Source organism: Eschscholzia californica, unplaced genomic scaffold (genome assembly GCF_041429995.1).
Source record: "Eschscholzia californica isolate CP2 unplaced genomic scaffold, dmEscCali1.0.p SCAF_4, whole genome shotgun sequence".
Classification (NCBI taxonomy): domain Eukaryota; kingdom Viridiplantae; phylum Streptophyta; class Magnoliopsida; order Ranunculales; family Papaveraceae; genus Eschscholzia; species Eschscholzia californica.
The window spans coordinates 9,809,987-9,824,751 of record NW_028238461.1 but is presented as its reverse complement, the minus strand read 5'-3'; the positions used below and the strand labels follow the sequence as shown (position 1 = coordinate 9,824,751).

The window sequence follows — 14,765 nt, the reverse complement described above, 5'->3', positions numbered from 1 at the left end:
CATGAAAGATCTTGGGGATTTACATTACTTTCTAGGATTAGAAGTGAAGAGAAATAGTTCAACTTTAAGTCTTACTCAAACCAAATACACTTTGGACTTGTTGAAGAAAAGTGATATGCTAGGAGCTAAACCATGTAATTCTCCTGCTGCTGTTGGTTCTAAACTTACCTCTAAAGATAGTCCTCTCCTTTCAGATCCTACATCATATAGGTCTTTAGTAGGAGCTCTACAATATTTAACTTGGACTAGGCCTGATATATGCTATGCTGTGAGTCAAGTTTGTCAGCATATGCATGCTCCAACTGAACTCCATCTAGCTGCTGTCAAGAGAATACTAAGATATCTCAAAGGCACTTTACATCATGGATTAAGCTTTAGCAAAGGCTCAACTTCTCTGTCTGGTTTTTCAGATGCTGAGTGGGCTGGGGATCTTTCCACAAGTAAATCAACTGGTGGCTATATTTTGTATCTTGGTTCCAATCCTGTGGCTTGGTCAGCTAAGAAGCAATCGAGTGTTTCTAGGTCCTCAACTGAGGCTGAATATCGAAGCCTAGCCCAATGTGCTGCTGAGTCTGTCTGGTTATGCACTCTTCTTCATGAACTTCATGTGTTTCTTAAGGAACCACCTACTCTTTGGTGTGACAATATTTCAGCTATCTCTCTTGCTTCTAATCCTATTTTTCACTCCAAGATGAAGCATCTTGCTATTGACTATCATTTTATTCGAGAATTAGTGTCCAATGGTCGACTCAAAGTTCACTACATCACTTCACTTGATCAACCAGCTGATGTGTTTACCAAGTCTTTAGCCTCTCCAAGATTTCAATGTTTAAAAGGCAAGCTGAAAGTGTGTCAATCTCCCTTTCATCTTGAGGGGGGGTAATAGTAATGAGTGTATGAGTGGTGTAAAGAGAATGTATGAGTGGTGTAAAGCAAGTGTATAGGAAGTGTAAATGTAATTTGGTCGGGTTATGTTTAGAGTAGAATAGAGTCGGTTATACTGTATCATGACTTCACAACTGACTAACCGACTCTAACAACTTCTCTAACAAACCCTAACAAACTCTATGTCTCTATATAAGTTGTAATCTCTCACTTGATGAATATAAGCTTTTCATTAGTTCTAATAAACCCTAGTTTGTAATGAAGAGGGATGATGATGGTGAAATATTGGAGTGGTGGTGGGTCCACCAACAGGGGGATCAGGGATGGAACTCTTCTGTGGTGGGCAAGCACCATCAAGGTAAACATCAAACTTTAATTTGCTCTTTTATTTGTTTGTGTAGGTGCACATACTTCTCCTTCTTCTCTGCCTTTCTTTTAAGGATGTCACATCAACATACGAACTATTAACCCGCTCTCTCTCTAACTCTTTCTCTCTCTCTCTCTCTCTGTCTCTCTCTCCTCGTTCACTTGAAAATTTTGGGGAAAATGGATGGCCACCAACAAAGCTTCCCACCACCACGTTAGTATAATAAAGACTCTTCTTAAATGGAGCTACTAGGATGCACCCATTAGGCCTACCTTTAAAATCCCTCCGCCAAGGTTGGAGTCTCTTTAGTTGGCTCCTACATACTACATGTTAAATATTCTAACATATATAAACAACAATTACTAGAACCACCCAAAATTCATTTTGTATAACAAGTATACATATTTCAACTACAAAAAGAAAGTAATGAACATAAATTGTTCACATGAAATGTGAGGGTAGTATAGGTGCTCTGTCGTGGTATTGTGGTTCTATTTTAATCATTTAGATCTCTCAAGTGATAAAAATGTACAAAAACGGACTAATCAGCTACTGTTATTTTATTACAACGATTGATAACAAATTACTTTTTCATTAGTGTTACGCGATAAGAATCTTGCACATTAAAGTGTATCACTAGCTAGAGACACTTTTTTGTTGTCTTTACCCCAATGTCCTTTATCTTTTCACACATTAGTTATGAAGTTGAAGAACAAGTATATCATATCTAAACCTCTCTAAAATACATCATTTCATGGATATTGAGTATTGGGGTTGTGTTTTTCACATCTTAAACCATCACATTTACTTTTCAGTTGACAAATAAAGAATAATTTTTTATATGATCTTTGGGCCACTTGTGACGGTTATTAGGGACTTTTGTGACAATTATGTTATATGTTATTAGGGGCTTCCGTGACAATTCTTTTATTGGTTTGATTCTTGTCACTATAAATAGTTGGAAGTGAACAAGTGGTTTATGGATAATGTCACTTAATGTAATTATGGATTGATTTCCTACTTTTTTTTTTGAGTAGATTGAATTTCTACTTAAATATTTTTTTTTTTGTTGAAACATACTTAAATATACTATTTAGTTATTTCGTTTTTTCCCGTCAAATCCACATATTTTTCTCAACACTCACCTCTTAAATGACAAACACAATTGTGTAGAGGATGGCCAATGGTGAAACATCATACTCCCAATAAGAGTATCATACAAACTATTTTATGCGTATTTTTCACGTGTTTTACTTTCACCCATCACGTGACAAACAATAATTTTAGCTTTAAAATGTCTGGTCAATGTCTTGTGTCAAAACAATTTTCTTCAATATTGTCAAAGAGGATTATCAATATATCTGAATTAGATTGACAGATGACTAAACATAGGCCAGGTTACATGTATAAAGGTATTACTAATCTATTTTTTTTTTGCTGACAGAGGTATTACTAATCTATGGTATGAGAAAAAACACCTTCAAGCATGTCTTTTCAAGATTTAATTGATTAGTTAAAGTACACTTAGAGGAATTTCAATTGGTATTATCAAAAACAGAAATTCATAGGTTCACAAATTTATTTTGACAAACATTACCTCGAAATAACCTGACAAGTTCTTTTGAAAGTTTGATCGAATATGAACCGTTCTTTTCATGGGTCCACCATGTTTTAACGATCGAGATTTAGTTAGACTTTCAAAAGAAACTTGCCACATCATTTCATCATAAATTCGTTAACTTTTTTTGCAAACATACCATCACTGCATTACAAAACTCTTTTAAACTAGGGTTAATATGGGAAACGATAAGAAAAGATCGTGCGAGAACGAGTAGTTGGGAATAGAAAACATGTAACATGATCTGCCTGTACTATATCTATAAGAAGAAAAATGGAGAAAATGTGTTGTGGTTGGTACCGGAACACGTAAAAAAATGGTAGGCTTCATTTTTTGTGGTACTACTAATAACTAACTAATGTTTGTGGTTTATCTAGACTTCTTAATTTATTTTGTTTTTATACTAAATGTCTTCTTTTCATGAAGCTAGAAACACCTTACATTCTCTAATTATAGAATGTTTCCTCTGTTTGCTTACATTTAGTAATACTTTGAACTTTAGCATAATATTGGTATTGACTGCACAAGGAAGTTTTGCCTAACAATCCAATAGTTGTTGGATAAAAACTAGTATTTAGGAGTTGATTTTTTAGACTTACCCTTGAATTAGGGCCATTTTTGCCCATTAAAATTATGGCTAGGCCCAATAACTATAGTAGCCCACATTCATTCTAAAAGCACTCGGTAAATGTTACGAGAAATTGTCATTTGTATTTTCTGAAAATTAATGAAAATAATCGATCTTGATATGTTTTTGTTTATTTTCTTTAAATATTATTATAGTAGGACAAGAGCTTGACCAATCCAGATTCGACACATAAGCATCACCAATGTGTAGTGAAGAAATTAAGGTGGAACTCAAGAGATTCTTTAATTGTACCAATAGTCATATATACTAATGTTTGATGACTGCCACTTTATTCTTTGAAGAGATGACTCCAACTCCAACAAGAAATATTCTTGAGGCAGATAGATCATTTATATATATAAAAGATTATTTGGGATTCATTATTCATATGCTCTCTAGTACTTATCTGGAACATTCGAGTAGATCAATATATAAGATATGAAGAAATAAGTTATGCCCAAAGTCTCTACTACCGTAAAAATGATTACCTCTACGATGTTCTCCTACTCTTACCTATTTACTATTATTCAACCTAACATCAATTACAAAATTAATATGAGAAAATGCAAATTTTGCAATAAACATGGTAAATAACTTCTTGATGAAGTTGGATTAGTGGTTTAAATCATGATAATAACTTAGTAATTTGTGGTCGAAAAGCTTAGACTTCAAGAAGTACTAAATATATTTACTCAAATGATAAAAGAAAGAAAACATATATATTAACCTATCTTAGCGAGCATAAGAAAGTGATTACACAATACTAGCTAGCTAGAGATATTAATACTAGTCCATACATAGTGGGTACTACTTCATGGGCATATACTATATGTATATAATTCACCTCAAGACTCGAGAGTAGTTCAAATCGACCGTTCAAGCTTGAATCGTTCTTGAACATAAGATATAAATGTTGCAGCTTTCAAATCGACGTTTTCATCACCGGGATCAACGGAATTGTCAAGAGGAAGTTCACTTTTCAAATACGATATCTTCTTATGAGAAGGAACTACAAACTCTTTTTCCACAATATAAGTACCAGTACCAGAAGTAGCTGAAGAAGCTGCACTAGGTTTAACTTTACTACTATATTGAACTGTAGGAGATGGTTTTGATGTTTTATAGAACATAACCAGTCTTCCTTTGAACAGTCCTCTTCGCTTTCGGTTTGCTTGCTCCATATAAATTATTGTTTAGTTTGTTTGTTTAAAGATGGATGATCACAAAAAGGGAGAAGAGGAAAGGAGAGAGAGTTGAGAGTTGGATGAGTTTCCAATAATACCATAGGGGTCTCTTATTTATAGTATCTTGAATTGGCTATGGGCACATTTTCTTTAAAGTGGTTTTATTAGTATTTTGTATCTCCTATCATTTGGTAATTAGAATATGTCAAAGTAGATAAGTTTTAGCCAATTCATTCTTACGATCTATTTTTTCAAAGAAACTTGGCTCAACCGCTCAACGATTTCTAACATGATATCTAAGCTAATGTTTTAAGGTTGAGTCGAGACTTTGTAACCTTAAATCCAAATGGAGAGGGAGTCCATAATGTTGAGAGAGACATTAATATTTTCCCACATCGTCTGGTCTGTAGAATTTCTAAAGTAGATAAGTCGCGAGCAATCCTTTCAATGCAAGCTGTCTAGTTTTGAAAGAGAGTGGGACCTAATGGTCTGCAAAAGTCCTAAGATAGGAAAATATTTGATAAAAGATTTTTGTGTGAGCTTGCCATTTTCTTGAGGCGTGCACTAAAAAAAAAGATGAGAAAAATAAATTGTTTGATTGCTAATTAGCTAGTCGTGGCCCCTACATAGTTCTAACCCGAATTAAACATAAGATTCCAACACAATTAATAGAATTGTTGTTTAACCTAAACATTCAAAATGTTAAAGGGTATACCATAAATGGATTCCATGGCACACTTAAATGATTCTAACTGGCTAACATAACTATCTCATTAGGTCTATTTACTGTTCATATATTAATATTTAACACTCTTGTGAAGATAGGTATGATATTATTCCTCTTTTTTTTTTTTTTTATTATTCATTTTAATCATATATCAAAAAGAACGTTAGAGGATTTGGAAGATATGTAAAGTTACTTCCGTAGCTAAATAGAAGGATTTTAAGAACTTTTCTAGATAACTATACATAATATGGATATATTAGTAGTTCACAACATTTGAATATCACAGTCCAGACCGTCAAAGTCGCAACCCTAGCTTCCATCGATCTTCACTACTTTTTGCTTTATTTGATAGGGGAAGCTATGGTTAAGATACGAACCTTTTCAATTGCAAGCAACTTGGTAGTTGGGGTTCTTTACTTGGAAATGTACTTCACATCAATAAGGTAAGGAGATAAGAAGATTCTACCTGGTCACATGTCTATTTTCTAGCAAGTGGTGATGTTTAGAACCACTATATATCAAACATTAGTACTATTTGTGATACTCATTGGGTCTAATTCTCATTCAAAACCGACTTGTCTGCTTAAGACTTGTTAACTTCACAAATTCTAATGCCTAGACGACGTGAATAAAGTTTATTTTCCTCAACACTAGATCTAGAGGCACTGGATGCACTCCCTCTACCCAAAGCTAAGGTTATAAAGTCACAGTCTATATAAATCAACTCTTCTTGAAAAACCAATTTCCAAAGAAGTTACCCAATATCTATCTACTCCACAAATTCTATTGCCTCTGTCTACAATTTTGGGTACATACTTGTGTTAGGCCTCTCTAGTCTACTTCCTTTTCTTGGTTTTCTTTTTCTTTCTAAATATCTAAAAAAGCAAAGAAAGTATCTCTACTTTTAGGGTGAATAAAAAAAAGTGCATCTACTTTTGGTTCTAATGATGCAAAATTTAGCCTATCAAAGGGGATATTTATTGTATCCAACCTAAAGGGTTTGGATGCCAAATTCTTTACCAAACATATTTAGAAATATAAAAAAGAAGATTATGCTTCATAATCTCTTATGATGGTAGGGTTTTGTCTTAATGATTAGCTAAAATTTTAGGGTATGGTTTCAATTGTTTTAAGTTTTATTACAAAATAATAATAAATGAATGTATTGATCATTCTCTATGATATTTTCATCCAATCTTTCTCCTTCCTCGGGCGATTTTCTTCATTTCTTATCTTAGATTCTTACTTTCTAAGTTCTTTTGTTATTCTTTTCTAAACATTTCGTAAAAAAAATAAATATAATGTTATATTAAAGTAAAAAACGTTCTCACGTGTAATTAACTAATTAACAAATATAAGACGGCAATGGGCTATGACTCTGAGCTCATTCAGGTATGATATTTGTTGGGTAACCCACTGATAACTAAGCACAGTACATCTATGAGGAAAGAAGACAGTGTTCTAATGATATAAGAATAATAAATAAACTAAAGCTAAAGAGTGCCTATAAAATGGCCCAAGAACTCACAAGTAGTTAAAATTCTGATAGCACCGAGTAATGGTAGTTAGTAGGGGGTGTTTTGGCCCGTGGCCCGGCACCCGCCCGCGCCCCAAGGGTCTGTGGACGCTTAGTGACCGAGCCAGTCAATATCCGTCCACCCGATGACTAAGCCAGTCAAAATCTGCCCGCCTTATAGATTTTCGGCGGACGAACGCGGACAAGGAGGCCTACCCGGCTTACCACCTGAGTCCGCTCGTATAGGATGTTACCCGTTTATAGTACCCGTCCTTAATAAATACGAGCTAATACATGTTTAGAGTAAGAGGTAGTGTTGCATTAGATTAGGCTAATGTATGTAACCCTCAAAATCAAAAGAAGTCCAATCTTTTTCTTTCTTCTTATCTTCGATTCGCTTCCACTCACTTCTCTTCTGATTCTCAATAGCGAAACCCTGCGCCTTAAGCATAATCGATGTTTTCTTCTCTTCTAATTTTCTTTGAGAAGCTTCTTTCTCGGAAAGTGTTGAATCATTTACTTGTCTGACCCTCTTGTTGTTGTTGTTTACTAAGTTAATGAACTTTGTGACTTTTTTTTTGTCAAATTATGATGTATATCCAGTGCCCGACCGACCGGTGTCCGACTATAAAAACGGACACGCACAATCAGAGTAACCGAAATGCCAATCCGATTGTCCGAGTGGACAAGTTTAAGTTCTGTCCACACCGGATGGGTAGTCGTCCGTGGACTGCCTGTCCGGACTGTTTTCCAACCCTATTTCCATCCAAAGTTGCAGACACGACCTTCATCATAAAGTCACGTATACAAATAAAGAAAGATTCTTCATGTTGGTGGTGATAAGATTCAAATGATTTATAGATAAAGAGAGAAGGTTGTTCATTTTTTCATATTTTCCCCGTTTATTTGTAGGGTGCTTTCTTCTGTCTGTGTGCGCACCCCATAAAGTTTCTCTTTGCATTCCGAGCGCACCCCCTTGACTCTTTTTTCTCTCTTGCAAGAAAAATCTAAGGTTTTGGAGCTTGAAGAGACCAACCTTGCTTATGAAGATCTCGAACTTGCTAATGAAAGGTGTTGGGTTATAGAGCCATCTAGTGTTCTAAGTGGAATCTTAGACGTGATACGTCTAACACTAGTTTCTCAGGATCTCGTGAATAAGCTAAAGATGAACTAATTTGAGTTAGAGATATACTTGAATCGCTTTTCCACAGAATAAATTAATAGCCTTTATCCCGAAGACCAAAAGTTCCAATTTGCAGCTCATCTACTTGAGACACCCGAGCAATCGACTTGATCTCCCGCTTTTCAAGTTAGCTAGAACTCTAATAAGCAGATAAACGAAGAACACTTTCTTCTTTAGACTAGATAGATAATTAAGCCTTTTTTCTCTTTCTGCTTAAGGAGACAGAGATAGAAATCCGGTTGAGAAAAATACACACCTATTTATGTTCTACTGAAGTCCTTATATAGAAAACTTGAAGTCAGAATCTCATCCAAATCAATATTCAATAATGATGAATCTTACTTTCTGGTTTGAAAAAAAACTTTGGTTCTTATGAATTGTTTTTCTAATGTTTAGTAATGCAGAAACTTATGTGTTTGATCAGAAGTCTTTGACAAATGAAGCTTCTTGTAATGTTATTCAAAGTTGGTTCCCGTTTTAGGTGCTTAGGATTTCAAATAGGAACTATTAAGAAGTTATCTTAAATTTGTGGGCAGTCAGAGTTCAAAAGAAAAAAAGAATATCATTAAGTTGTCAACTTCTCAAATAAAATATGTTCGAACCTATTTAGGGAGCTTTAAACCATGGCTTGTATAAATATTCTAATCATCTTTGTATTAGGAGATTTCTATACACGTATCATAATTGTTTTTTTTAATGATCAACGTGCCTCGAACCCTTGACCTCTAGGTGTGACGCCCCGTGTTCCGAGACACGGTTTGCCCGGCAGTTTATAAAAGAAACTAAGTCTCAGTCTCGCTTAAACAGAGTTTCTAAAATAAACCAAAGCCAACACACTTATCTCTGTTATCAAACAAATAAAATGAAGCAGCGGAAATCTAATAAGAAATCATAGTTTTTGAAAACGAACTAAAAGTCAAAAAGACGAGACTAAATTTCGGCAGAGTTTCCTCTGTAAATTGAGTCTATAAAGCCTGTAAAACCTGCCAAAACATACATATATACATGCACATAAACCCATATCACGACAAAACAAACTACAAACCCCAAACATCTCGCACCTACTATATACTACAGTGATACATATATATTCTTCGTTCTGATAATATACATAACTTCAAAATATACAAAAACAAATCGATCTCACATCACCAGTTGCTCACAAGCAAGATTAGATCGATCTGGAACTATAGTACCTGAACAAAAACAAATGAAGGAGTGAGATAACTCGAAAGTTAGCTCAGTAGGATACCTAGACATCCTACCCGCACCACACATCAACATTTTAATAAAACAATAGTTTAGGTGATACAATAGTACAAATAGATATTATGCACATCAAGCAAGGCAATACAGCAAGATAATTCTTCTAGCTTACCAAGATCATGACTGAATACGCCCTCAGTCGGGGTCACCTACTATTCGGCTAGGAAGAACCGTTAGGCCTTTGTTAGTACGTAGGCAGGCGGCGCCTTATCGAACAGTTGACTACTGCAGTGTACACATGGATCCACGTAATACCCCGGTAAGAGCTTCCGTAACTCTCCCTTCGTCATCATCGCCCATCGGGCTAACTTGTGATCTCAATACGCATCGAATAATAAATCCCACTCAAACAACGATACGCTTAGAATATGCTATGACTTACCCAGACGACTATAAGAGCATCGTCGTGAAGTAGAGCCATATACCCACGGCGATACAATTATCTCGTCTTGAGGCGCGTCCTACCTCCGGCCAGATCTGACGCTCCCTCGCAAGGTAACTCATTAACCATTCGAAGAATACCCAAACATATGCATGAACCTATAATAATATTAAATGATCTGAGTGACTCCCAAAGCTACAAGAACAGAGCTCTCCTAACAGGTAACATCCACCAAAGGAGAAGAGCGTTCTCGCATCTGAAGGTAGGGTAAACCCTGTTTAAAGCCAAGCTTTTACAAGTTTCCACTTTCAGGGATTAAGTATTTTCTTATTACGAAAACTCGGGTAAGCACCCTATTTCATTTCGGTGAAAATGTTGTAAGTATCAATCACATATCATACAGAATTCAAACCACAAACACCAGTGGCTTAGCAGAATAAATAAACAAACATGGCACTGGTCAGTCCCCTAATCACTCCAAGGGTCGGAATACCCCAACTCCCAATCTCTCTCGGACCCCATTCCGGGTAAACAAGAATGGTCGTTACCAAACGGCTGGCCACACGCACCGAGTGTAACCCTTAACATGAATTCATGGCTAATCCATAACAGAAATATAAACAAGGGGACCAACCAATGCCCGACGTCAAACAATCAATACACGTAACACAGATCAAGCGATTCCGCCTCCATGTTATACACGCAGCTCAAGCGATTCCGCCACCACGTGTTTACAATTCACACAAAACGATCACACAGATCAAGCGATCCCGCCTCTATGTGATTATTTTTCAGAAAAACCAATTTGTTTTGAAAAGAGAAACATCCATAACATATAGCACACCACTACATTCATATCATACCATATCATATCATAAATTGAACTAGAGAACTATAAAAAAAAAGAAGAAAAAATGACTATATATATATAATGGTGAAACGGGGAATACCCGTGCTCCAAGTAAGATTCATAGGATCCTACCTCAGATGTAGTACACTTCCGGTTCTTTGTCGTCCACCTGAGATTCGGACTCCTCGGGTCTCTCTTCTACGTAGTATTCGCTTCCTGCTGAAAGTACAAGGAACAAGACGGTCAATTGACAGTCAGAAAACTGTCTGAGGAGATCTTGCAAACTAAGAAGACAATATATCTGAAGAACCCATAAACGATATAACATTCATTACTTAGCTTGCGTCCTAAACCATTGGACGATTCCATAAAGTCTATTATGTGATTCCGAGGTCACAAGAGTCACCTTCACTCTGGCAACACGAATATCTTATTCACACCCTTAATATACAAATCCAACCTATATTAGGTTCCGTTATAAACCAAACTATTCCGAAGTTGTTCCTTGTAACGAAATCGACTATACCGAGTACTTTCGACCATTTAAAAACTTTCGTTGTCATACTCAATTAAGTTGAATCATATATCGCTTAAAGTATATTTATGCCCTTTAACATTTCTATCGGTTCTCTTTGCTAAAATCCGAATGAACCGTATCCAAAATGCATAAACACACAAAGTAGTCTTGATTGCGCACTGCGCACTCAAACAAACAATACTCTTTAGTCCTTAATCCGATTCAACTGATTCTTAAGTTTTCGGAAAGTTAACTTCACTCCTAGCGTTTCATTCTCAGGTGTCTTTTCCTAATTACGACTAAAACATGCCGGAAAAACGTAAAAGATACGCAGCAGTGCATCAGTTTTACTGCTCGTATGCTGCATACTCTACCCATCATATCATCCTCATCCGAACTCCGAATAATCATTATAATATGTTTCTGGAATCGGAACGAGACGAGCTATAATATCTATGAAGACTCGAAATTCTTCCGAAGCCTTTAAGACTGTCTAAACACCCAAAAACAGTAGCAGTTTTGTTCTTAAACCTACTGTTTTTCATCAAGTCTTGACCTATTCATCCACTTGATTCTTCATACATAACTTCATAACTCTTTAAGATAACTAACATCATAGAATCACACATAAAGGTAAGGAAATACCCTTAAAAATTCATTATACAACCATAGGGATCAAAATTCCTTACCTTGATTCCAATAAAATTGATTTAGATAGTTTCCTCTTGATTAGTCTCTTGTAATTCCTTTTCAATTCACCAAGTTCTTCAAATCATGAAGAAAACTACCATTAAAACTCAATTCAACATCATAGAGAGAGAAAATTAAGTTTCCATCAAAAACCTAAACAAAAAAGCTTAAGAACAACACTTACTTCTTGATTGAACTCAAAATTTCTCTTTAAAATTCACCCAAACTCTCAATCTTAATCAATTTCTTCCCTTGAGCTTAAGCCCTAATCTCAATCGGTTTAAGGAGAGAAAGAAAATCTGATTTTTTGGTTTACAACTTATCCACTCGAATTTACAGTTTAGTCCCTCAATTTCTATCAACTTGCAAAGCAGCCCCTAAATATTTCCTGGTCGCAGAAAACATCCTAAATTCTGCACCAGTTGTTTATTTAGTCCTTGTCCTAACTTTCTCTAAACTTCAAATGGCCCTTCGCCTAACCTTAGTCTTATATTTTCTGAATCGAAAGCACGGGACGTTACACTAGGTGAAAGATTATACTACGTATCATAATTGTTGCTTACAACGTTTTAATGAACTGATGAAGAGGAAACAAAGTAGAAAAAGATGAAGGTTTAGGTTTAGGGAATGATTTTTTTACTGTTTATCAATTTATGTGTAGTTCAAAGTTCGATTGTGGACATTATGCTCTTCTGGAAACATTTGATTGTGCTTCCCAGTATTTATTTGTCGTTTTTCTTTATTTGGAGTTTATTGTACTGATGTGCAATACTACAGTTAACACCGTTTAGATGACCATGTTCTCTCAAAAGTTAGAATTTCTATCCAACACAAGCACTTGTGTTTCTAAGATATTTAATATCTTTCATATAATATTATAACTATAGACGTTCTAAAACATGATTACCACACCCAGGTTGGAGTAACTTCCACTTGTACAATGGGAAGTTGGGAACTTAAAGTGGGTTGTCTGTGTTTGCATAACTGCATAAGTAAGCATAAAGAGTTCTCCAAGAATAGTTGATTATGAATGTGTATCGTTTTTGTTGCTTACAACCATTACTAGTACATAACGTTATAAAGAAGTTTTATTTTGTTGAATTGATTCTATTAAAAGAAAATTGAGAGTTATTATAAGCGAGTAAAATCTTATTACAATACATATTAATAAGGGAATACAGAATATTATGCCACGTCTTGAAAGCATTCTTTTTTTCAGGGCCATCCGGCTAGTTTATCAGCTTGAACATTGAATTTCCTATTGATGTATTGGAATTGCACTGAATCAAACCTGTGTTTCATTTCATTAATTTTATGGATATGAATTTTAGATTGCCACTGAATTTCATGAGATTTGTCTAATATATTTTTGATCACATTTAAATTGTCACTTTCAATGATAATATTCTTGAAATTCTGAGATTCAGCTCAGAGGAGGCTATTACGAATAACAATTGCTTCACTTTCTTCGCTTGTTCTGCATCTAGCAGTAGAGATGTGAGCTGTAATAAACTTCGATTCTGAGTTGTGTACTATAAGACTAAGTCTGGCTATCGACTGGTTATTCATATAAGATGCATCCACATTTATTTTGAGGTAGTTCGGAAGTGGGGGTTGCCAAATGGTTTGATGTTGTTGTTTAATTGGTTTAGTTTTTGTATGAGTTTCGGGAAATGTGATGATCATGTTAATGATCGTATCTAACTTGTTTATTTCATATTGGAAACAGTGGTCGCATCGCGTTTTCCATATGATCCATAATATCGTTGCAAAGTGTATGTTGTTTGAAGTTTTGTTCTGATCGGGTGTTTCCTGCCAGGAGAAGATCCACCTCGTTATTGAGGTTATATTTCCTCCAATAATATTAAAATGGAACCAAATGTTTCTAGCTAGGGGGCAATGTAGAAATGTTCCATAGTTTCAATATCTTCACAACTCGTCCAGTTAACACTGTTGTCAATATATTTTCCAATTTTTTGACGAACTGGTAGAGCTTTGGTGCAGATTTTTCATAAGAAAAGTTGTATTCGAGGAACGGTGGGGATGTACCAAATGAAGTTCCAATCATGGTTGTTGGGAAGAGGAGTGTTCATACTATTAATTAGATAGTTGTACATAGATTTAACCGTGAATTTACCTGATTTAGTAAGCGTCCATTGTCTTTGATCTTTACCCGTATTGTTAATCGGGATAGATTTGATAAGGTTGACAGTGTTTTCATCAAAAGTGTTAGTGAGCTTTTCTTCATTCCAATTATTATTATAAATTAGATGCGATACTTTAGTGAACTCAGATGTATTATTACCTTGTGTGGGGTTATGAATTTCCAGGATCCAATTATCTTTCCATATGTTTATATCTGCGCCATTGTGAACCTCCCAGGTGGTTAAATCATTAATCTCACGAATGTGCTTGTTGATCGTTTTCCAATTCCATGAATGAGAGACTTTTGCTGGGCCCGGATTCTCCGTGTTAGGATAGTATTTGGCTTTAAGGAATTTAACCCACATCGTATCAGGTTCCGTCTTAACTCTCCAAGCGAGTTTACTTAACATACCTGTGTTGTCGATTTCCGGTTTATGTATACCTAATCCTCCCAACTTTTTGGGGGTGCTAATTATATCCCACGATTTAGTACAAATACCTTTTGACTTACCCCACTAGAAAGACCTTTGAATGGTCTTAATGCTTTTGCTTATGCCTTTGGGAATGGCGAAACATTGTATTTGGTATCGGGGTACAGCTGCTGCAACGGCCGAAATGACTACAGCACGCCCTGCTTGAGAAATGAAAGAATTACTCCATTTCTCGAGTTTAGATTTAATCTGCTGCACTATATCTTTAAAGACTTTAGTTTTTTGGGCTTCAATGAATAGCTGAGCACCCAGGTATTTCTCTGATGTGGTGGCATATTTCACTTTAAGAGATCACATAATCATACGCTTGAATTTC

At 35.5% G+C, this 14,765-nt stretch overlaps 1 long non-coding RNA gene across 1 annotated transcript; it reads right to left on the bottom strand.

Annotated features, from left to right (window-relative positions):
• Window positions 1–9,146: 9,146 nt before the first annotated feature.
• On the bottom strand, window positions 9,147–12,316 carry LOC147542458 (uncharacterized). The gene is made up of 4 exons (XR_015223277.1): window positions 11,998–12,316; window positions 11,813–11,888; window positions 10,739–10,825; window positions 9,147–9,304 (listed from the first exon to the last, which is right to left on the bottom strand). It is a non-coding gene; the product is annotated as an uncharacterized LOC147542458 (long non-coding RNA).
• Window positions 12,317–14,765: the final 2,449 nt, after the last annotated feature.